This window comes from Candoia aspera, chromosome 4 (assembly GCF_035149785.1).
Source record: "Candoia aspera isolate rCanAsp1 chromosome 4, rCanAsp1.hap2, whole genome shotgun sequence".
In the NCBI taxonomy this organism is placed as follows: domain Eukaryota; kingdom Metazoa; phylum Chordata; class Lepidosauria; order Squamata; family Boidae; genus Candoia; species Candoia aspera.
In genome coordinates this window covers 98246509-98270884 of record NC_086156.1, presented here as the reverse complement: position 1 = coordinate 98270884, position 24376 = coordinate 98246509, and the positions used below count along the sequence as shown (strand labels likewise).

The window sequence follows — 24376 nt, the reverse complement described above, 5'->3', positions numbered from 1 at the left end:
TACAGCCATTGGAAAAAACTGCCAACAAAAACTGGAAACCGAGCCAATCCTATAGTCTCAGTAAGGAATGGAGTATGCCCTAGTGACAGCCTCGGGCCACACCAGATCGTCTCTTCACGAACAGGCAAACTGCCCTACAGCTCCAATGCCAGGGTTTTCCCCAGCCAAAACTCTGCGTTTTGTTCCGTTTAGTCCCCTGCTTTCCTCATGCCTCTGGACCTCTGTGCAAAAGTTTGGCTTTCATTTCAAACACTCAAAAAGATTAAGGAACGAAGCAGTGTCAGGGAACTGCAGCTTCACCGTTAATGTTATTCCAGGATCGTGAAAGGGCAGCATGATAATGTCACTTCTAGCTCTGTCAGGGTCTCCCTTTTCTTCCGTCCCCACCTTGGAGAAACCGGCCCAAGTCTATCAGAGAACCCAGACAAGGACCGGCCCATTGGCTCCAAGGGACTTCCCTGCCGATTTTTTTTCCTTTCCCCATCCAGCTTCTCTCCCTCCACTTCTCAGTGTTTGTCCTGCTTAGTTGCACTTGCTAGCTGACAAGGCGTCTGTTTCTCAGCCAGCTTGTTGCAGAGCTTGACGTTGTTTGGAGCTGAGAGTGTGTCTGGTCCAAAGTCACCCAGCTGGTGTCCACACCAAAGGAAGGTCTAAGACCTGCATCTCCCCATCCCTAATCAAGCACCTTAAAGACCACACCAAACTAGCCCTCCTCTCCTTCCACTTCTACGGAGCAAATGTTACATTCCAGTTATCCTAAATAAGATATTCTGGTCCTCACACTTGGCAGAGAACCCTGCCATACTTCACATTCTTCCAAAACTGATGGTGGACTGGGAACTTCAAGTTTCTGGGGCATGTTGCCACTCCTAGGTGGCCCTCTGAAACAGCTGGCTTTCCTTCCCATCACTGTGCCAAATACAGCTCTCCTGGCTCTGAGTGTGTGAGCGTTGTTTACACACAAAATTAGCCAACTTACTTCTCATACTCAGCTGAAGGAATTCCCCTTCCAAAGAAAAGAAAAAGGGACAGAAACAAACCTTCTGCCTTGGTTACCTCATTCTTGGCAAATCTCAGGTGCCTATCCCATTTTCAGGGTTCCTACCTAGCTGGGTGTGTGAGGTAAAGGTAAAGGTTTCCCTTGACATTAAGTCCAGTCGTGTCCGACTCTAGGGGGCGGTGCTCATCTCCGTTTCAAAGCCGAAGAGCCGGCGTTTGTCCGCAGACAGTTCCATGGTCATGTGGCCGGCATGACTGAATGGAACGCCGTTACCTGCCCGCCAAAGCGGTACCTATTAATCTACTCACATTTGCATGTTTTCGAACTGCTAGGTTGGCAGGAGCTGGGACTAGCAACGGGAGCTTACCCCGTCATGCGGATTTGAACCGCCGACCTTCTGATCAGCAAGCTCAGCGGTTTAACCCGCAGCACCACCGTGTCCTGTGTGTGAACCAGTTTATTTATTTTTATTTATTAAACAAATTTATATGGCAGCCCAACTCACACACGGTGACTCTGGGCAGCTTACAAAATTAAAATCCATAATACAAAAAAAACCCCAATAAGCCCCACCCCATGTTTAAATTTAAGTTGTTAAAGTGACCATTTGAAGCCCGCCACAATGGATCCCCTGATAATGTGTGTGGGTGGGATCATCTGCAATGGGGAGGGTGTCAACCACATCAAGATAGCAGGCATGATAGTGCAATGGAAGCCACACCTGTTTGTAAATGTGTGCAATGCTAATACCAGTATAAAGAGGCAGGCCTTTATTGCACAATTAACCTCGCTACCTTGACCCCTCATAGGTATCCCTCGCATGGGGTAAACCCTGATGCCCGCTTGCCTGCTTGTCTTAGCAGCCCTGACCCACTCCTTTAAGCCCCCAGCCTTATTCAAGCCCTTTTTCTTTTTTCATGGTGAGTAATTCAAAACAGATTAATGCACCCTCCTACCTCCAGTAGCTGTGTTGATCTGGAAGGTATAATAAATATAAATCCATATTAGGAAAATATTTGTACTAGGCCAGTTTAAACATTTATAAAACCAAATCCTTTGGTGAATGCAGACTTCCCCAAACAAGTACATTTTGAAGGCTCAAAAACGGCAGCCAAATTAGTTATGCCATTACTGTAGTCTATCTTTTATTAATTGATTTCAATGGTTTTAGTACTCCTTTTGTATGATTATATTTTTTTTCCCCACTTTTCTGAACACCACACATGAGATGTGCTTCATGGCAGGCAACACTGAAATGTTTTTAAATGACAACCATGTTGGATTAGTTTCCAACCTGTCAGCACAGCCTTTCCATCTTGGAGAATTCTTGGAGTTGCTCTGATGCTAATGGCAGCAGGCTGGGAAAATGCAATATATGGCACCCATCCTACCGCCTTTCCAGAGGGCCACCCATGTTAATCTGTTGCAGCAAAACCAAGCATCTTGTGGGAATTTAGTAACAGGTTTAATGGATCCCCTAAAATGATCCCTCCCCCCCAAAAAACCTCATGCTGGTTTTTAAAGTATCCTAACAAGTGTGGTGGTGTGTCTTGCCTTCTGCAGTGATGACAATGAAGTCAAGAAATCTCAGCTGGGCCCAAATATCATCCTGTCAATAGCTCAGTTCCACTGGAAAAAATCCAGATGGGATTCAAGCACGTGTTTACACTCAGCACAGAGTGTTTATTAACTACTGCCTAAAAGCCCAGTTATTTCTGGATCACACTTGATGTCCATGGACCGGAAGCCGGGCATGTGCGAACAGGCCTCCCTAACGCCTCACCAGGGGTCACCGTTCCTTCCCTGCCAGTCTCGCTCCATCAGACCGAGGGCCCCAGCTTCCTCCCAGGTTTCCTGACCATCTGGATGCCCTTCCAAACCCCAGGCTCCTCCGAGGCCCTGCGGCGCGAGACCGGCGCGAAGACGCAGCCAGGCGGGATCCTTGCGACACTGCCTGCCGATGACCTCCTCCGGGGTCAGCGAACGGTCGAGTTCAGCCGCGTTCTCCCCGTTGGGGACAAGATGGGCCCCCGCGCGAAACCTATCGGCGCGGGTGGGACCGGGGAAGGCAATCGGTAAAGAGAAGCCGTGGGGACCCTCACGTCCCTTGCTAAATGGGCGGAGGGCTCGGGGATGAGGGGGCGGAGGGCTCGGGGATGAGGGGCAGCGACCCTTCCAGGGAGATCCAAGGGCCGCGAGAAAGAAGCGGCTGGGAATCCAAAGAGCTGAAGCGCAAGAGATTACCCGAGAAGGGCTAGCGGCTTGCAAAGTCCAGGCCAGTGTTTCTCAACCTTAGCAACTTTAAGATGTGTGGCTGGGGAATTCTGGGAGTTGAAGTCCACACATCTTAAAGTTGCCAAGGTTGAGAAACACCGGTTCAGGCACTTAAATTCCCTAAGGAGAGCGGAATCGAGAAGACCAGTGGAAGCCACTAGATTCCTCGGCTCGCTAAAAATTTTCATGAAATATAAATGGGTTAGATAGAAACAATGCCTGAGAACACAGAAGGCTGGTAATCTCTGATCTCCCCATATTTTTGGGGTGTGCGTGTGTTTGCAACGCCGAGATTGAAGCCATCTGCCATCCGGTTTTCGCTCCGATTCCTGAGCCCGCGAGCCGGTGGTGGCGTTCGAGGAGGAGGAAGAGGAAGAGGGAACGGAACGCGCGCCGGGGCTGAGAACGTCGATCCTTTGGGAGACTGACCGTGGATTCCTGGATCCCACCCACGCCCCCTTCCGCGCAAGTTACCAGCTGCCCTGGGCGCAAAGGAGAGGAGCCCCCGGGCGGCCGGGCTCCTCCCCTTTCGAGTAACTTTCGCTTTCCCACGATAATGCAAGCACACTCCATGACCTTTTTCCTGTAAGCTTTTCTCTTTTCGGCGGATGTAACGCAAGTGTCAGCACTGCCGGCAACACGCCTGCAGCACCTCTCCTAGGGAGGAAGAGCGGGTCGGCACGGAGCCACGGCCCCCCCGCCCCCAGCGCAACCCCTGCCCACCCAGGCAGCGGCGCGCTTCCTCTGCCTGCCCGTGTCCCGTCCAGACCAAGCACCGATCTCTACGGGTAAGAAGTTGGCTCCTGCTGACCGGGAGGTTCGGCCCCCCCCACCCCGTCCCACCCCATTCCTTTGGGTGGGGCGTCTCCACGAGGCAAAAGCAGGGGCGACCGCCACCTTCATCTCTGGGGGGTAGGGGGGCGAGCCTTCCGGGGGACCCGGAGACAGCTCAGGGGCCAGGTCCTAACTTGGATAGCTGGCGGGTGCTGCGGCGCGCGGGGGCGGGGCACCTCCTCTGCGGTTTGGTTCAGCCCTTTCCCAACCAAACTCGGGAACTTGGGGTCTTCTGCGGGCGAATCACCTGCTGGACAGCGTTGTTTCGGCTGCAGGAGCAGGGCGGCCGAACGTGGGAACCAGGGGCTGGGATTTAGCTTAATAGAGCCCCCATGGCTAGGGACTGGTAACGATGCTTCTGAGTATTCGTTTCCGGGTTCGCTTCCTGGGCTACTACGGCGCTTGGGCTGCTACCCGTGATGGGGTTGAGCCCGCATTTAAGGGGATCTGGAGGGAGCGTCCGCATCTGGCGACTCTGTGGGAGCCGTCCGAGCGGCGTGGCCAGCGGTGGATGATCCGAGGCTGCTTCGGATGGACAGCTCCGTTTTCCAGTCAAGTGGAATCCTGCTGCAGCTCTATTTTTCCCTCTCTGATTATCTGCATTATTATTATTATTATTATTGTTGTTGTTGTTGTTGTTGTTGTTATATTACATTAAGAAACAGAACTTTTCTTGGACTTAAGATCTAGTGATGCTCTGGTACCCACAGAGGAGAAAAATTTGGAGTGTGGGGTATCTCAGCAGGCAATCTAAGGATGAGGGGAGAGGTACTGAAAAGCTAACAGTGTCTTTTCCTCCCCCACATCCTTTTTGTGCTAAATCTTTGCAACAGCAAGAAGAACAAAGTTTTGCAAAGCTCCCTGAGTCACAGTGCAAGTGAGGGGGGGGATTTCCCCTCTTTTTTTCCTTATGTATATGAAACTTTTAAAAGCAAATATCAAAAGCCTTGCTGCTGTCCCAGCTGGCACACAAGGTACAGCAAAGACAATTTATCCCTCTCTGCCTGCCAGACTGAAATGTCTTTTGACATATAAATGGCAGTAATATTTGATAAATGTGATCACTACCATGAATAACCTGTGTGAAGATTTTGTATTAGTGAGATTGCATATTAAGTCAACAGTATAAGCTGTGGGTGTGTAACCAGAACAATTATTTCTTTGTACCACCTCTATGGGTGGGTGGAAGTGATAACATTATTTTGAAATGGAAACTGCATTGGTGGTTTGTGTGGGATCAAAGCTGGCTCAATATAAGGGCTTTAGAGGGGATTTCAGTCTTTTTCCAGCTATTTTGAAAACCATCCTCTTACTTTTTGGGTTGGGGAGAGAATCCTTTACTTAGTGGTGCTAAGCCAAAGAGAACAATCTTGGCTGATCTTGAAAAATGAGCAGGGTCAGACCTGGAAAAGAAAAACCCTAGGACAACAGGCTAGAGCGGAAACTGGGGCAGTGAGGCAAATTACTTCTATATTGCTTCCTAGAAAACTGGTGAACACATTTATTTATTGGTTTATCCATTTTTTAACACCACCCATCTCCCCACACAAGGAGAGACTCTGGGTGGTTTACAACAAAACAAAATTTAAAATTCAATGTCCATATAAAAACAATGAATAAATATATAAATATAAATAGAGAATAAAATATAATATGTAATAAAATCCTGATGGCTGTGGTTATATCTACAGTCCATGAGTGTAAAAGGCCCTTCTAGGGCACTAGCCATCCCCATGAATGAATGTTCCCCTTCCCGCTCCATGCCTGATGACAAAACCAGTTTTTTAGTTCCTTACGAAAGTCCAGGAATGAGGGGGCTTGTCTCACCTCTGGGGGAAGGATGTTCCAAAGGGCAGGAACTACTGCAGAGAAGGCTCGCTTCTGAGACCCCGCCAGATGGGACTCTTTTACGGACGGGGTCCATAACATGCCCTCTCTGCATGACCGGGTGGGACAGGCTGATGTGATGGGGATGAGATGGACCCTCAGGTAGCCTGGCCCCATGCCATGTAGGGCTTTAAAGGTGATGACCAACACCTTGAATTGGACCCGGAAGCAGACTGGAACCCAATGCAGCTCACATAGCAAAGGTGTTACATGTGCTGACCTTGGGGCACCTAAAATGGCCCGTGCGGCTGCATTCTGGACCAGCTGTAGCTTCTGGATATACTTCAAGGGTAGCCCCATGTAGAGCACATTACAGTAGTCTATATGAGAGATGACCAGGGCATGAATGACCATTCAAAGGGCCTCTCAGTCCAGGAAAGGGCTTAACTGGCGCACAACCCAAGTTGAGCAAAGGCCCTCCTGGCCACGACTGCCATCTGCTATTTGAGCAGGAGTCATGAGTCCAGGAGGACCCCCAGATTACGCACCAGGTCTGTCTGAGGCAGTGCAACCCCATCCAAGGCCAAAGATGACAATTTTCCAGATACCGAGGAGCCATTAATTCACAGCCACTCCGTCTTACCAGGGTTCAGCTGAAGCCTATTGTTCCCCATCCAGGCCCCCACAGCCCCCAGGCGGAGAGGGAGAGGGTGGTCACGGCATCACTTACTTCACCAGGAATGGAGATACATAATTGAGTATCATCAGCGTACTGATGATACCTCATCCTGTGGTGACGGATGATCTCACCCAGCGGTTTCATGTAGATGTTAAAAAGGAGCAGAGAGAGTACCGAGCCCTGCGGCACCACACAATGGAGGGGTCGAGGGTCAGACCTCTCGCTCCCTATCACCGCCGATTGGGACCAGCCCTGGAGGAAGGAGGTGAACCAGTGCAAAACCACGCCACACACCCCCAACTTCCTGAGCCGACCCAAAAGGATACCATGGTTGATGGTATTGAAAGCCACTGAGAGGTCAAGAAGAGCCAGGATGGATGCACTGCCTCCATCCCACTCCCACCAGAGATCATCCATAAGTGCGACCAATGCCGTTTCTGTCCCATAACTGGACATAACCATGACTGAAAGGGGTCCAGATTGGATTTCATCCAAAATCCTCTGGAGCTGCAGTGCCACCACTTTCTCAACCACCTTCCCCAGAAAGGGGAGGTAGGAGACTGGACGAATGTTCTCCAGGATAGTAGGGTCCAGCGATGGTTTCTTGAGGAGGGGGCGCACTAGTGCCTCCTTAAAGGCCACCGGAAACGCCCCCTCTCTCAGAGATGTATTTACCATCGTCTGGACCCAACCACATGTCACCTCCCAGGCTGCCTTCACCAGCCAGGAGGGACATGGATCTGATTGGCAAGTGGTGGCATTAACCGTCTGGAGGATCCTGTCCACTTCCTCGGGCCCAACAGGATCAGACTGTTCCCAGATAACTGGGTGAGTACGTTCCCCAGGCATCTCCACCAACCCTGTCTCATGCTTGGAGTCCAACACGGACCGGATCCGAGCAATTTTATCCTGCAGATGTCCAGAAAACTCCTCAGCACGGCCCTGTAGGTGGATTTCTGACCCCCCTTTCCCCAAAAGGGATCGGGTGATCTTAAACGGTTGCTGGGCGGCATTCCGCGGATGCAATAAGAGTGGAGAAATACTGATGTTTCGCCGCTCTTACCGCCACAAGGTAGGCCTTAACAGCAGCTCTAGCTTGTGTTCGGTCAGATTCGGTCTTTGACTTCCTCCAGTGGCACTCCAGACATCTCTTAATCCTCTTCAGAACCCTCAACTCCTTCATAAACCATGGTGAGTGCCAGGTTCGATGGGACAAGAGAGGTAGCACAGGCGTGATCCTGTCCAAAGCCCTGGCCACCTCCCTGTTCCAGGTGGCAGCCACGGCCTCCACAGGACCATGCAGCAGACCCTCGGGTATAACGCCCAGCTCCCTCTGAAACTCAACCGGGTCCATCAGTCACCGGGGGCGGACCAATTGAATGGATCCTGCCTCCCTGCAGAGGGGGGCAGCATAGGAGAATCTCAGGGTCACCAGGATGTGGTCTGACCATGACAAGGGGGACAGGTGTAACTCTTCCCTCAGATCACATTGCCACTGCTCCAACAAGAAAACTAAGTCCAGTGTGAGGCCACTGTCCCGAGTTGGGCCCTGAATAATCTGAGACAGGCCCATGGCCACCATGGTAGCCATGAACTCCCAAGCTGCCTCCGAGGCACATCCAAAGGATGGCGGGTTGAAGTCCCCCAGAACCATAAGCCTGGGGAACTCTACCGCCAACCCCAAGACGGCCTCCAGCAGCTCAGGCAGGGAAGTTACTACGCAGCAGGGAGGCTGGTACAGCAGCAACAGTCCCAACTGATCCCGTGAAAAACAAGGTCTCACAACCGGCCACTTGTGGAACAGAGCCCCTGAAGGCCACTAGAGACTCTTGGATGACAACCACCACCCCTCCTCCCCTGCCCCAGTGTCGCGGCTGATGGCACACCTGAAACCCAGCCGGGCACATTTCCGAAAGGGCTACCCCACCTTCTGGGCCCAGCCAAGTCTCAGTGATACATGCCAGGTCTGCCCCCTCCTCTGTGATCAAATCACATATGAGGGGAGCCTTGTTGTTAACTGACATCCATAATGTTACCAGGAGACGATCTGAAGGACAGTTTTTAAAAAAAGACGTTTTTCAGAATCTTCCAGCTCAGTGCAGTGTGATGCTCCATGTGCCTGGAGCCTAAGGAAGTAAAGAAAATAAAAATCATTACTTTACCAAAATGATTCAGAGTGGGGAATTCTGGGAGTTGGAGTCCACCCATCTTAATGTTGCTGAGGTTAAGAACCACTGCCCTAACCCATCTCTGCTTTTGTTGCTATCTTCTAAAAATGAAATGGCTTCATTTGCCACATTTTATTCACTTAAAAAATAGATTTAATTGTCTATTGCATTCTCACATTTTCCACTTTTACAGGTGTTTCCCCTGACCCGGTTTATGATGATTTAATGGCCTAATCATCAAAGTAAAGTATTTTTTATGGTAGACAATATTCTTATTCTTATCTTGTTTCCCCAGCGTCCCTGCAGAGTTTCTCTCAGCGCCAACTAGGTTGCCTGCTGAACCTTATTTTTCCCCTTTTTCAAAAAAAATGCTCATAAAAATAAAAAGAAAGCTGGCATGCTTCAGAACAGAACACCAGCCCAACATCATCTTTCTACCAAGAATGCCTGTGGGCCCCAAATGGGTCTTACTTGCTTTTTAGAAAATAAAAATGATGGTTGGATGCAATCCAATGCAAATGTGCCCATCATCCCCCCCTCCAAAAAAAAAACATTAAAGGTGAAATTCTGGTAAATTTGGAACTTCTCATGCCATTTAATGAAGGGATTAGTCTTTGCAATAGCTCTTATAATTTGTTCTGACAATTCTAAATTGGTTCCCCAGCGCCTAAAGACTAGGCTTCCTTGGATTACAAGTTTTGTGTGCAGGAAGTTTCATGTTGAATCCCTGAAATCTCTAGTAAAATGAGCTGCTAGCAGATGTCCTGTTCAGACATCTGCCGAACAACTTGGAGAAATTTATGCAATAGATAGTATTGAGCTAGATCAGTGTTTCTCATGCTGGATGGGGAATTCTGGGAGTTGAAGTCCACACATCTTAAAGTTGCCAAGGTTGAGAAACACTGGGCTAGATAAGCAAATAAAGTTATTCAGTATTTGAAATGTCCATATGCTAAGTGGCACTACTACCTTCTGTGTCTATCTGAGTATCATAGGTTCTTCCCCCCTAGAGTCCTCTGCATCTCTTAAAAAGCAAGCCTATTTTTTCAACTATTGAGATCCACCAATATTCTATATATTCATTAAAACGCAGCCATTCATCAGTTGTGTCATTTTTTCAGTGTTCATGCTGCTGCTTCTTGCTGGGAAATCTTTGTAAGGTCCAGCAGCCAAAATAGTAACTTTAGTAACTGCTCATATGAGACTTAATTTATTCATAATTTTATTCATCATTTGTATTGCGTGTTTTCAAAATAATTTATTGACCTATATTTTATATACTGCTTTCGTGATTTTTATGCAACAACGCTGCATTCTGCTATGCCATATGAAATAAATAAGTAAGTAAGTAAGTAAAAGTTGTGTCATGATACCTAAAAAAGTAATTGTCTCAGGGTGACAGCCAGAAGGAATTAACTGTATGGAAGAAGGAGGTTTAAAGTGCTTTAAAATGCCTACTTAGAACTTGGGTGGGAGAACCCTAGGCAATCCTACACCAAGAAGTGGGAAAAAACACCTCCTTTGAAAAAGACAGTTACAAACAACATTCATATTGTTGCCAAGAAAGCAACATGGAACTGTCCATACAGCCACAAGGAGTCTGGCTCAGCTTGTGGGAGACTTTTTTTTAATCCCACCTTTATTTTTTTTTATAAATTACTCAAGGTCGCAAACATACCTAATACTCCTTCCTCCTCCTATTTTCTATTTTCCCCACAACAACAACCCTGCAAGGTGAGTTGGGCCAAGAGAGAGTGCCTGGCCCAAAGTCACCCAGCCAGCCTTCGTGCCTAAGGTGGGACTAGAACTCACCGTCCCCTGGTTTATAGTTTAGTTTATACTCTTCAGTCATTTGTTGATTGAGATATTCCTGGTTATTCTAGCTATGACTGGTCCTCTGCAGCAGTTGGCAAAGTAAATGGGGCCTTTCTTGAGAACTTGGCCCATGCAAAAGTATTTGTTATTAACAGGTGAAAAGAAAGCTGCACCAAATATATGGTCTATATTTAGCTGCATGGGGTCCTTTGCTTGCTTAATCTTCTCACCATGCTTTCTTTTACCTCCAGAAACACCCCCCCCCCTCTTCCTTGAGGGCAAACCTCAACATGCTGACCACCCACCAAACTGTATGGAGATGATTTGGTATCATGGAACTTCAGATTCTTCTGTGGTAGGTCAAGTGATACTAGTTTATGACAGCTGTCTCCAGTTGCTTGTCCTCCAGAGATGATCATCTAAATAATCTAATACAGCCACTGAATAAATAAAATAAAACAAAGTAACATCTCATCTAGGCAACTCATCTAGTTTACCCTTCAAAGGGTGTGCTTTTTCTGACATGTTTGGAGTTTTAAGAGTTTTTTTTTAAGTAGCTTCTCTTGATTGGGTTCATATATCATGCTAAGTCACAATTTGCTTATCTTGTTGAGTAAACCACAACTGACTGTGTTTATGGAATATGCAAAGCCCAAGTCAAGGAAACCACATTATGGCTTAACATAATAGGTAAATTTACCTATTTCATGGACATTTGCTGGATTTACCCATTGTGCTTAGTCATAAAGTTTTGGATTAATATGTGGGAACCCAGCCAAAAGTAGTTTGTAAATCATGGTTTAGCTTAGTGTTCATCAAGCTACAAGACACTTAAAGTTGACAGGAGGAATTTTGGAAGTATGTTTCTCATGGAAAAAATGGAGTGAAGCTATTTTTCATTCCTTTCCGTGAAGTCCCTTCTGGAATTGTAAACACCTCACTCAGCTACAGCCATAAATACATCCTGCTTTGGGTGGAAAGTTAAAAAAATGAGATAAAAAATGAGTAAAACTTTTCTGTAAGCTTGTTCTAAGTCATGAAAGAGAAATTCCATGTCTTGTTCACCAAGGATGGAGAACCTTTGACTTTCCAGATGTCCTTGGCTTCACTACACATGAGCCCCACTGATGAGGGAAGCTGGGTTTAGTCCAACACCTCTGGAGGATGTGAGGCTCTTTAAGACACTTGTGGGTCTTAGAAGTAAAGATACAGTCTCCTTGAACTGAGCTTGACTCCTGGTGACTTTGTGGACAATTTTTTTTGGCAGTGTTATACAAGTGATTTGCCACAGTCTTCTTCTGGGACGCTTTCTGACTTCCCAGTCTGGACTACAGCCTTGGTTTGCCTTGGGTCCTCCCATGGTAGTAGTAACCAGCCCCAATCCTACTTTAGCTTCCAAATCCCAACAAGGGTCATTTCCTCACTAGTGAGTCACAGCCTCATCCAACCATCACTGGGGCAATATCCTTCCTTCCTTCCTTCCTTCCTTCCTTCCTTCCTTCCTTCCTTCCTTCCTTCCTTCCTTCCTTCCTTCCTTCCTTCCTTCCTTCCTTCCTTCCTTCCTTCCTTCCTTCCTTCCTTCCTTCCTTCCTTCCTTCCTTCCTTCCTTCCTTCCTTCCTTCCTTCCTTCCTTCCTTCCTTCCTTCCTTCCTTCCTTCCTTCCTTCCTTCCTTCCTTCCTTCCTTCCTTCCTTCCTTCCTTCCTTCCTTCCTTCCTTCCTTCCTTCCTTCCTTCCTTCCTTCCTTCCTTCCTTCCTTCCTTCCTTCCTTCCTTCCTTCCTTCCTTCCTTCCTTCCTTCCTTCCTTCCTTCCTTCCTTCCTTCCTTCCTTCCTTCCTTCCTTCCTTCCTTCCTTCCTTCCTTCCTTCCTTCCTTCCTTCCTTCCTTCCTTCCTTCCTTCCTTCCTTCCTTCCTTCCTTCCTTCCTTCCTTCCTTCCTTCCTTCCTTCCTTCCTTCCTTCCTTCCTTCCTTCCTGAGGCATTGATGGTTGACAGTGTGATAAGATGCCCAAAAGTGCTGGTGAGGAAATAGGCATCTTCAAATGCTTTAAAGATCCTCCTTCTTCATGCCATGATTTCATTACAATCCTAATAAATAAGAAACAGATTTGAGGCCCTTCTCTAAATGCCTGCACTAGTGTAAGGTCGGAGAACCCAGAAGCAATAGCTAATTGTGACTGGGTACTCTAACCTTACACATCAAGGGGAATGAAAGAGAGAAGAGAAATAATGGAAGGACGAGGGATGAGAAGAGAGCAGTTAGCAACAACCCCACTCACAACTGAAAGACTGCGAAGCCACCATCACGCAAGCTGTCAACGCAGAGGAAGGGGTGGGACAAAGCAAAGGCGGGAGGCTTAGGAAGGGAGGTAGGAGGAAGTGGGGCCAGTTGTGGCTTTGACAGCCTGAGAGAAAGACCTAATAAAGAACTTCGCATATCCATCGTGGCTTGTGCTGTGAGTTTCTGAAATTAGGCCTTAAAATCATAACTCTCACAACTAGCCCTGTTTGCTGTTTTGCCCAATAGCTTTTAGTATATTAGGAATTTAACTGTGTTTCCTAAGTTATATCTGTTTTATTGGGGTGGGGTTCGGAGGCGTTTGCGGACTTGCTTTGGAATAAACTCAGGAATGTATCCATTGTTTAGTTTGTAATAGTTTTTATTACTGTAATTAAAAATCTTCAATTAAAAATTGTATATATTTTAAAAAAGGAATGTGTCCATTGTCTCCTAGGTCCTTCTGCTGCTGCTGCTGCTTTTCTCTCCCGTTTGGGCCAGACAAAGGCTGCAACTTCTCCCAACCTCCCATCGCTACTTCTGACTTTTCCCAGGATATAAAACCGCTGGTGGGTATGAGTACGTTGCATACCTCAGAAGGTATGAGATGAGGGCTAGGTAGACTGCTAGCCCCATTAGGTAGACCAGACCAGGAAATCAACTCCACAGGAAGGCTAAAACTACCTTTATTGACATGGGCTATAATCACAGAATCCTGCAAGCCTGATGGTGCTCTGCCTCCCCGCACCATCTTCTGCTCCAGTGAATCAGGGAGGTGTCTTCCTGAGTGGCTTCCAAATATTACCTTGTTTCTCAGGGCTTAAAAAATGTTTCATCCCCTTTTGCCTAGGTAATGGTTCTTGCATATTTCTGTCAAGGTCATCTTCCTTACTCTCCACATCTTTTCATCATTGTTTTCACTTTTGTCAATGGCAGAAATGACAATGCTGGTGGTAGTGATGAAGAATTATCACTGGAAGTGAAACAAAAGCCATGTTTGGAGAAATAGATACGCTGTCCCTTTTGCATAGAACAAATTTTATGGGAAAGAACAGAAACCATGAATAATTAAAATATATAGGTAGTCCTCACTTAACGACATTTTGTTTAACGACAGTCCAAAGTTACGACAGCCTCATAAAAAATGCTTTACAACCTGTACTCACACTTACAACTGTCACAAAATGTTGCACCACCCCCACAGTCACGCAATTGCAACTCAGGTACTTGGCAGCTGGCTCGCATTTACGATCAGTGGCAGCATCCTGCGGTCACATGCTCACGATTTGCAACCTTTTTTGCCTGTTTCCAGCAAAAATGTCCATTGGGGAAGTTGGATTCACTTAAAGACCGCTGTAAAAATGGTCATAAATTTGGGTCTGGTCACGTGGTGGCTCACCTAATGACTGCATCACTTAACAACCAGTTCTCTGGTCCCTATTGTGGTTGTTAAGTGAGGACTACCTGTAATCATCAAATCATGATCTCAGCTTAGGCCTCTGCAGAATAATTGCAATTCTTCCTTCCCTTTTCAGTCCAAAAAGTAGAAAGTTAAGGAGCAAATCAGAAGAGATCTGAAATATGTGAAAGAGAAAAGCAGTTGTGGATTCCATCTCAACAGAGGTTTGGGGTGAACATTCGTCAAGGCAGGCTTAAATCTAAAGCACTGGTCTTGGTACCACACAAGATCAAGCCAGATCATTCTACCCTGAATCGGCACTCTTCAAACCTGTTGGACTACTCCTTCCATCATCCCCAGCCAGGAGGTTAATGGCTTGTGAACTAGGAATTGAGGGCACTTTATTCCCACTCTTCAGGCCACCCCTGGAACTGAAATGCAAGGAGCATCTAATTTAATATCACTTTAGTCTTGTCTTTTTCTCTCTCCTCAGAAAGAACACTTGCTGCTGGACTACAAAGTATTGATGCCGTTGAATCTGAAACCGGTACAGTCTTTAGGGCAGACTTTACATGAATGCTATTGCCTTTCAATGAATTTCACCACATTGCTGTTTGGGTGGGGGAGCTTAAGTAGGGTGACTGTGATTTACTAATGAATTTTGGTTTGGCAAAAGTGTATATTGATCGTTCTATTATCTACAAAAATCGCCAAACCCCCTTTATGGAACTGCCACGGCACACTGGCTAAAAATGTCCACCTCCAATAAATGTTGCTGGCATCCAGTTGAGAATATAGCATGATGTTGAAATAAGACTCTTCTTGTATCTAGCTAATATTTCCAAGGAGGAGGAGATGGGTGCCAAGTTGGTGGCACCTAGAGGTAGTGCTTAGTTTGGAAGTGTTTTGGAGGGTTTTTTTTTAAAATAATGGGCCTATTTAGGCATATGATACATGTATGCTATAGTTTCCATATTTTCCTATGTCAAAATGGCACAGAATGGCTGTCTGTGTTCAGCAATATGGTTAAGAAAGCTCCAAAGGCTGTAGAAAGGGGATTTGGGGGGAGCCTATGGCCACAGGTTGCCCACCCCAAGCTAGCATTTTGCTCTTGAGTTTGCTTCTAGCACAATTTTAGGCTGTTTCGTTATATGTATGCTGCCCAGGTTGCTTTTTAGAATATTAGCCTGAAGGAGGGCCATTGTTCTATTAAGGAAGGTGGCGTGTTGGAGGTTCCATCCAGCTTGACAATAAGCCTTAAGTCAGTGGCAAAGAACATGTCTTGAAGAGCCATTCTGTCTCTTGCAGTTGTTTTAGACTACCACTCCCAAAATTCCCTGCCAATGTCCATGATGCGGTGATGGGACCTGAGGTCTGCAAGGGACCTTAGCATACTTTCCATATTTATTGAAGGCTCCTGGTTCAATCTTTGGCCTCTCCAGCCACAAGTGGGAAAGTCTTGTGTCAAACATCTGAAAAGCTACTGCTGGTGGCTCTTGATCAGCCTTCTAGGGCCTTCTAAATATGTTGGCCTAGCTCCTGAGCTGACTGGAAAATCATATAGCGAAGAACCAGTGCTTTGACTCAGTACTCTGTCAGACTGGTACATACAGTCAACTTTTCCCCTTAAGTTCTATGAGCACAGAGATACCGATCTCACATTTTGTCATGCCTCTGGATGCAGAGTTTTTACATGATATCCACCTCCCCTCTTGGAATCTGACTTGGTAGAAGTATGTTCTTGGTGGCTTATATTAGGCCATGCTCCCAGATTTGGTTTGCAGTGATATGGAGAACCACTAGAGGGCAGCAGTGAATCCATGTTTTCTGTGTTTCTCTGTTCCCACTTAGTGGTGATCCAAAGGTCTGCAACCCAAATGTGGTAGCCCTGGTTTTTAATGAGGGTACCATCTCTTTTCTTCCTTTTGGTCTCATGCTTTCTCTGCATCCCCATTTATTTTCTCCAGGACATATTCTGCGGGGAGTTATGGGACCTGCATTTCATCAATGAAAACTTAAAGAAATTGATCAGTGTGTCTGGGAAAAGCCTGGCAAACCTATTCATGGACATATATCATCACACAAAATTTGTTGAAGATTGTAATATTGAAGTAGTAAGTTGAAGAGCTTTTTTAAGAGTGCTTTGGATGCAGCACAAGTTATTCCTATTTTATTTCCAATTTAACCTAACTTGCCTTGTCATAAAAGCTTAGAATAGACGGTGATAAAAATTTCTATTTTTTAAAAAATCAGTGTTAATTTAGATCTGAACTAAGGAAGGAGGGAAGACTTAAATTAATCCAGGGCTCTAACAGTGCTAAACCAAGAAATCCATGATGAAATACTTCTGGAAAATGCTCAGCTCTGAAATTTTTTATGCCTCCAGTGGTTGAAACAGGCAACCTGAAGCTGGAAGGAAGCAAATTAGTGCCTCTAAATATTGTACAGCATAACTTCCATAAACACCACTTAAGTAGACAGTGTTATCATATTTGTAATCCAACACTTCTTGAGGCCAAAAGGTTGTCTAATTCTTCTATAGCACGCTGGGACAATGAATCCTTCCATCTTATTTCCAGTGTTCAGGCTATAATGCTGTTCGGTTTGCAGCAAAACAGTGTTATCCGTGTACATAGGGGAATGATCTGTAAGCATGAGGGAAACCTGAAGAAAAATCTTTGGTGGGAGAATATTCAAAAAAGGGGCAATGAGGATGGAAGGCTTGCTCACATAACTATGAGAGGTGAATCCAGTCTGTATTTAGTCCTTGGTTATAAATTGCATTGATCACTGTTGACATACAAACCCAGAATGTATGTCAACAGTGATCAAGGAAATTTGTAATCAAGGCAATAAGATATTTACTTACCTTAACCTGGCTTTCCGTATTATCTGGATCTGAGGCAAAAAAGGCTGGAGGCTACAGGGGCCACCAAATTAGAAAGCATTTCTTCAACTCCTTTCTTTTCCTCTCCTATGACACATGGTATGTAGGGGGTGAAATTATGACATGGGGAATGAGTGGGAGAGGTTCGGTCTTCTGCAGCCCCCTCTATGATGCCATCCCATTGTTTATTTAAAAAAAAGAAAGGAAACCTATTTTTCAAAAAGCAGTTCTGGGTAGCCAGCCACCATAAAGGTTTCTACACAGGATTGGTATTTCAGAAAGTGATGGCAAGAAAGTAATCAAATCTCACTGAGGAAGTGGAACTAAGGAGATAAATCGTTCATCTTCCCCACAAGACCAGCACATCCAAAATAACCATGCAGGTGCAGCGAGATTTTGTATGCACAAAGATGGAAAGATTCAGCACTGCCCACAATGGAGGAATGGTTGGTGAAGATGATGGAACTTGCTGAGATGGCTAAATTGACTTCTTTGATCAGAGAAAAGACAGTATCTACGTTTGTGGCTGACTAGAAACCCCTTATAGACCTTTTGCATGAAACATTAAAAAATGAACTTATGATTTATGGTTTTGATTATTATGCAGGATACATTATAGAAAGAAGAGAGTTATATTGTAACTATAGAGTAAGAGGTAAATTTATAATTGTACTTATAACTGCTGTAAAGATCAAAAGCTACTTCTTTGTATCTCTTTTCTCTTTTTCTTTTTTCTTCTACTTTTTTGCACTTTTAGCTTTCTCTGATTTCTTTCCTTTTTTCTTATTTTATATTAGTTTGTATTAGTTTCTATCTTCCTTTTTAAAACAACCTTTAATAAAATTAGATAGGTAGGTAGGTAGGTAGGTAGATAGATGAGAGATATAAAATAACCATGAAGGGAATGGCCTCACATGAGCCCATCAAAGGCACAGAAATTGTGGAGTCTCCTCGTCTGCCAGAGACATTTCTATCTACATGGTCACTAAGAGTCAACACCAGCTTGATGGCACTTAATCAAAGTGAGGGAAACAGGAACACTGAAACTTTTTTTACCCTATTTTTTGTGGTGAGAGGAAATGGGAAAGAAACTGAAATGTATTCAAATCCTTCGCTTTTTTCTGGCTGGGGGAGAAATTCCTCCTTCCCTTTGAGAGACAGATTTTGTCGTTTGTGGTTCCTGTTTCTACAAGTGCGTTCATTTCTTTTTGAATCAAAAGCTGGTGGGCATTTCCAGTCTGGATCACGCTTTTCAACAGTATTCAGTTCAAGATAATCCCTTCTCTTCTCCGGTGCTGTTTTTCTCCTCAGAATTAGTATAGAATTGGAAGGCATCTCTGAGGTCACCTAGTCCCAACCCACTATTATTTGCAATAAATGGCATCACCAGGGACAAGCAACAGCTGAAAAAGTTGTTTCTAAGCAGGAACTTTCTGCCAACCCCCCATTCCTTCAGTTGTTGTTGTTTGTTTGTTTGTTTCAAAATAAAGTTCAAGCAAACAAGTGTAAAAGCTTGAAAAATGCCATCTGAACTTTGTCATTGATTTCTAAAGTATGAAGTAGTAACTAGACCTGTTGTACTGGGATGAGCAAGCTGCATTTAATGCTTTGTGTTTTTCTTGCTCTTTTTCAGGGTAACAGTTCTGTCAATTTTGAGTTGGCAAATATCTCTCAGTTTGTAGACCTCATTCCCTTCCACCTCCGGTCTCTATCAAAGAAGATGGAGGATCTTACATCAGAAGGAAAATACTCTGACTTTCAGAACTGCACCATTATTCAGTGCCAAATAGGTAACATTTTTGAGTGATAGGGGAAAGGGGTGAGGAGGCAAAGATTTGCCCATCCCCACTTGTACCTAACCGTGGCTCGTTCATGTCCTCCAACATTTCTATCTGCTGTGTCCCATGTCCCATTCAACTCATCTCCAGACCATAAATGAGACAGACTTAAAATAGTGTTTTCCCCCTTATCCCATCATCATCCAAGAGCAGGCTAATGGTGTGTCAAATCTGTAAGGCTTTGTCACTCATTACCAGGAAGGAAAATGGGGTAACTGGCAGTGAGAGCAGACAGAGCCAGTAAAGGCGACAGGGATCAGCAGCATGGGGCAACATCTTTCATATAGGATTGTTTTCTGCCAATTCAATAATTGCAGAGTGGGGTTGTGGGGGAGAACACTGTGTGGCTTGCCAGTTGGGAAAGGCCCATGGTGTATATGAAGCTGACCTTCAGAAGATAATTTTCCCACAAGGAATGTGGTCTACCATGTCGGCCTTCCCCAACCTGTTGCCTTCTGAATTTTAAATCCAACACATCAGAAGGGGGCCAGGTTGGGGGCAGTTGATGTACATGATCTCAAGAGCTTTGTGAGTAGATTCCAAATCAGCATCCTGTTCCTTAGTGGCTAGGGCCCCAGCACCCCTGCAGATGAAACTCACAAAGTGCCATTTTGGAACGATGTAGAAACTTCAAATCCTGTCCTGAAGATAGCTGTGGCTTCTCCTGGCATGCTTTTGCAATGAGAACACTGACCCGTGTTGGAAATGACAGCTCACAGGTGCTACTGAAGTAGCCAGAGAGAAGACATTTCCCTGGGGGACCTTTTCAATTTGGAGCAAGCCCTGATTACAGTAGTATGGCTGATTTGAACCTTTGTATCTCCAGTTCAGTCACTGTCAACCTTCATAGTCTATGTTTAGCCCCAGCCTTTCTTCTGGGACTTGTTTTAATCTCTCTTCCCATCCCACCCTTTTTGTCTTGTGCCTCTCAAAGCACAACTACGTTCTTCTTTAACTCAGGCCGATTTCTACAGGGAACAGAGGTCCTAATACGTAATTCTCAGCACCTTTATTAAAGTTCCTACTTTGTTTTATACTGGTATTTTTGTAAATGATTTCTGTACTCTTCTTCAGTCTTAACAAGGACCATCACCACCACCACGCAGCTAGGAAATAAAATGGCAAGGAAAAAAGTCAGCAAGGAGCAAAAGTTAGTATCAAAGCTTTAAAATCAGAAGACCAAAGTTAAACCTTCAAAATCTGCTCATAGCTGGATAGAACAAGAATGCCTAAACTCCATCAGGGATAGACTGAAGTCCTTTGAGAAAGAAATCCATAATCCATTTCATGTTCCCACCAACCCAAACTCTTTTGGTAACTGGACATAGAAGAGGGGTTCCTCCGTGATAATTAAACAAGTCTGGAAATAATAAACAGTTATAATTAGACACGCTACCCTACTTCTATGTCCCCTTTTACAAGACACATTGCAATGTCACATACCTTCAGACAGGTTGCCATTCAGAAACCAGTGGAACTTTAGATTCAATATATTATACCAAAATGTGACTTACTGGGTGGTTTGCGTAATGTGTAAGGTTAAGCTAAAATGGGTTGGGCAATCTGTGGGTCAGCATATGGGGGAAGCCCAGCTGTTGCCTTAGCATATTGTGGGAACACGACTATCATGATAAAGTCATAATATAATTGACTGATTCTGAGATAGCAGATGGTGCCAATGTGTTCTATGAACAGGTTGGAAATTTAGCATGTGTATGTATGCAGCCATTGTGTCTTTCCTCTCAATATCATTTACTTTCTGCTCCACCCTCCCCATCCCCTTGTTACCAGCTGGCATTTGATCTGCCCCTATAGGTCAGTCTCTCTCTGTACTACAGAATCTTCTACTCTACCCATCAAAACCTCCATTGGGAAGCTGGAAAAGGAACAGTCATCTCAGCCAATCTCCCTCGGAAGATCTTACTGGGGGTTACTTCTTCCCATTCTCTTGGCCTGTCTTATCTTCATTTTATGGAAACTATTCCAGGTAAACTAAAATCACTATTAATAAGAAACTCTTCCAGTTAAACACCCACACCCACACACAACACTACACAACACAACAGCAGCATATGAAATAGTCTTGGACTCGACCTTAGTCACAGAACAGATATTTACCTGCAGAAAGTTTCTGCTCTTTAATATTGTCATTGAAAGATTTGGATGATGAGCTAGAATCAGGTTTGTAGATGACATGAAATTGGGCGGGTTCCTAATCCTCTAGAAGACAGAAATCAAATTCACAAGTGCCCTGGAGAGGGTGGCGATATGGACTGCAAGTAACAGAATGAACTTTACTAGAGATACATGCAAAGTTCTTCACTTGGGAAACACAATCCACATACATAGATAGAGGATTTCTACAGCATTTACATGTCTTAACATGTCCCTATTTTCCCATCTTCTACAAAGATACATACATTTATAGTATTTGCTTGCTCTAAGTTTTCACCATGTGCGCACAATGCATAAATGTTATTTATTTATTTCTCATATTTCTACACCACCCATCTTGCAAGCGATAAATATTAAGGATACTGTAATTTGAGAAGCCCCTCCCCTTAGGGCATTTCATAAACCTGTTGAAACAACACGATTCAACCATGCTTTAACCAAAATTGAATGTTTCTGGTGTCCATGTGGAAGAATTCTAATAATTGCATGTATTCTTCTGTTTTTATTCTGCATTTTTACTCTGTTGGATATGAACCAGAATCTGCCGACTGGGGCGGGTTACAAAAACTGTGAATTGAACTAGGTTGCAGCAGAATATAACTAGAAATCATCATAATCATCACTGTTGTTCCATTTTCCCTGCCAGATACAAAACATGTGAGAAAAAGGATGTGTTCTAAACTAGTTGTTTCCTTCCTAGGCTTTTGATTGTGTATTTTAAATGGTAGGTAAATAGGGCTTACCTCGATGTGTCTGATGGTTGATGTGACTGAATGGCAAGTTTCCAGGACTTCTCTAGCATTTTTAAAAGATGTCCCCTCCAATATCAAGATAAGCAGCAGCAAATAAACAATCAGAAAGGAAATAATACCCTAATCAAGGAACCATCCAGGAGGAAGCCATACCCCCACCAAGATTGGCAGGGCAAGCTGCTATACATAAATGGATGGCAAACCCTGCTCTCCCTTGAACGGATGATGTTGCCTAGTTGGGTAACGAAACGTCTGCAAACAAGCCTCCAAGCTCAGAGAGCACCAAAAGTCCAACAGTTCAACCCTGAGCTACACATACTTTCTTCTATTGAAAATAATCCATATTTTAACCCGCAGGAAACTGAAATCTGGGCCTATAATACACTTGGGAAATAAAATTGCAAACCTCCTTGTGTTTTATCTACATTCCCATGCCATTCTAAACCATGGCTTGTTTGCAAAGAAGGTATTTCCTTCTGAGCAATCCAGATTCAGTACTGGGGACAAAGTAGATTCACAGGATTGGTGATTTCCTGACCAATATTTGATTATTTTTTTTTGCTCCTTTTTTAAAAGAACAAAATTGTGAATTTTTTAAGAGGCACAAAGCCAGGAAAACACGAACAAGCCTAATATTTCCATTTGCTGAGCTAAACCACAGTTGTAGTCAATAAACCAATATCAAACCATAATTTCAAAATGGACTGCTGCTTAAAACAACCATGCCTTATTCATCAACTCATTTTATTTATTTATTTTCTATCCCACCTTTATTATTTTTATAAATATCTCAAGGCGGCAAACATACCTACTATTCCTTCCTCCTCCAATTTCCCCACAACAACAACCCTGTGAGGTGGGTTGGGCTGAGAGAGAGTGACTGGCCCAAGGTCACCCTGCCAGCTTTCTTGCCAGAGGCAGGACTAGAACTCTCCGTCTCCTGGCTTCTGGCCCGTTGCCTTAACCACTAGACCAAACTGGCTCTCATTTCCCATCACATTAAGGCAAAAGCAAATAAAAAATAGTAGCTTGAATAGCAGGTCACCTCTGAGTGTGGCTGTCACCTCAGTCAAACTTCTCTGCATGTTTTGGAAAGGATCCATTGGTTAGTGTTTGCATGCTTGCCCACACACAAAAATGCACAAAGAAAACTAGAATGTTGGGGAGGAAGAGGGACTGTATGTGTATGATGCTCCATAGCTACATAACATTTGACTAAGCTGCATGTGCAATCTCATGAGTCAATGCCCCTCCATGGGGCACCAAATTATCATGCTCGTTGAAACCTAGTGCATCAGGAAAAATGCTAGATTCCACTTGTTGCATGCTTTTTACCTAAGAGAAGGCAAAACGTCTTTTTTCAGAAAAGGAGGAAAAAACTGTGCCTCATCTCTCATGGAGTCAAGTCGGCTACAACGCTCCTTGCTGACGTTTTCTCTGGATGCAGGCAGTGGAGACCTCTCCTGCATCTTAGCGATGCTGCAGATACTCGCTTGACATGTTGTATCTGCCCCAGATTGTCTTTGTCTCCATACATTTTTCCTTTCCTGTCTTTTTATCTTGACAGTCTTCCTCTTCAAGTGCAATTTGAGATTATCACCTCCCCACGGCGTGGGATGTAACCCTTCCACTCAGCATCATCCACATCTTTTCTACGTCCAGCTTCCTCCCTGGAGGACTAACCTTGCAGAACCTGTCACAGGGGCTGTTGCTGAAAAAGACCTCCCAATGAGCCACGAGCCTCAGTTCTGGGTCTCACCGCTGGGTAGATGCTGCAGCTTTCTTTTTGTAGTGTATGTGCCTATGTAAAAAAGAGAGAGAGATTGTTAATATATATATATTTTTTAAATTTTGTATAAATAAAAGCAAATGTTTAGTAACCACGTGAATGTTCCACATAGAGGAACTCCCCAGCCCATTTTTGCCTAATGTGAGCAGCTAACACGTTATGGCCTCTCAATGGGGTCAAGCCATCGTTGAAGCAATAGAAAGACTGTCCTAGGCATCATCTGTGAGGGGCAAAGTCTAACCTCTGAGATAACATCCTTGCAGGTAGTCCTCATTTAATGACCACAATTGGGATCGGAATTTTGGTGGCTAAGCAAAGCAGTCATTAAGCAAATCCAACCCGATTTTACGACCTTTTTTGCAGTGGTCACGAAGCAAATCACTGCAATCATTAAGCAAACCACATGGTTGTTAGGCAAATCACATGGTTCCCCAATGATTTTGCTTGCCAGAAGCTGTCTGGGAAGGTCAAAAATTGCGATCACGTGACTGCAGGATGCTACAATGGTCATAAATGTGAACTGGTTGCTAAGCACCCAAATTATGACCATGTGACATTACAATGGTCTTACGTGCGAGGACCAGTCACAAGTCATTTTTTTTCAGCACCGTCGTAAGTCTGAACCATCACTAAGCGAATGGTCGTTAAGCAAGGACTACCTGCA

At 44.8% G+C, this 24376-nt stretch overlaps 1 pseudogene; it reads left to right on the top strand.

Annotated features, from left to right (window-relative positions):
* The first annotated feature begins 1835 nt into the window (after window positions 1-1835).
* LOC134496771 (uncharacterized) lies at window positions 1836-23808 on the top strand (annotated as a pseudogene).
* The last annotated feature ends 568 nt before the right edge of the window (window positions 23809-24376 follow it).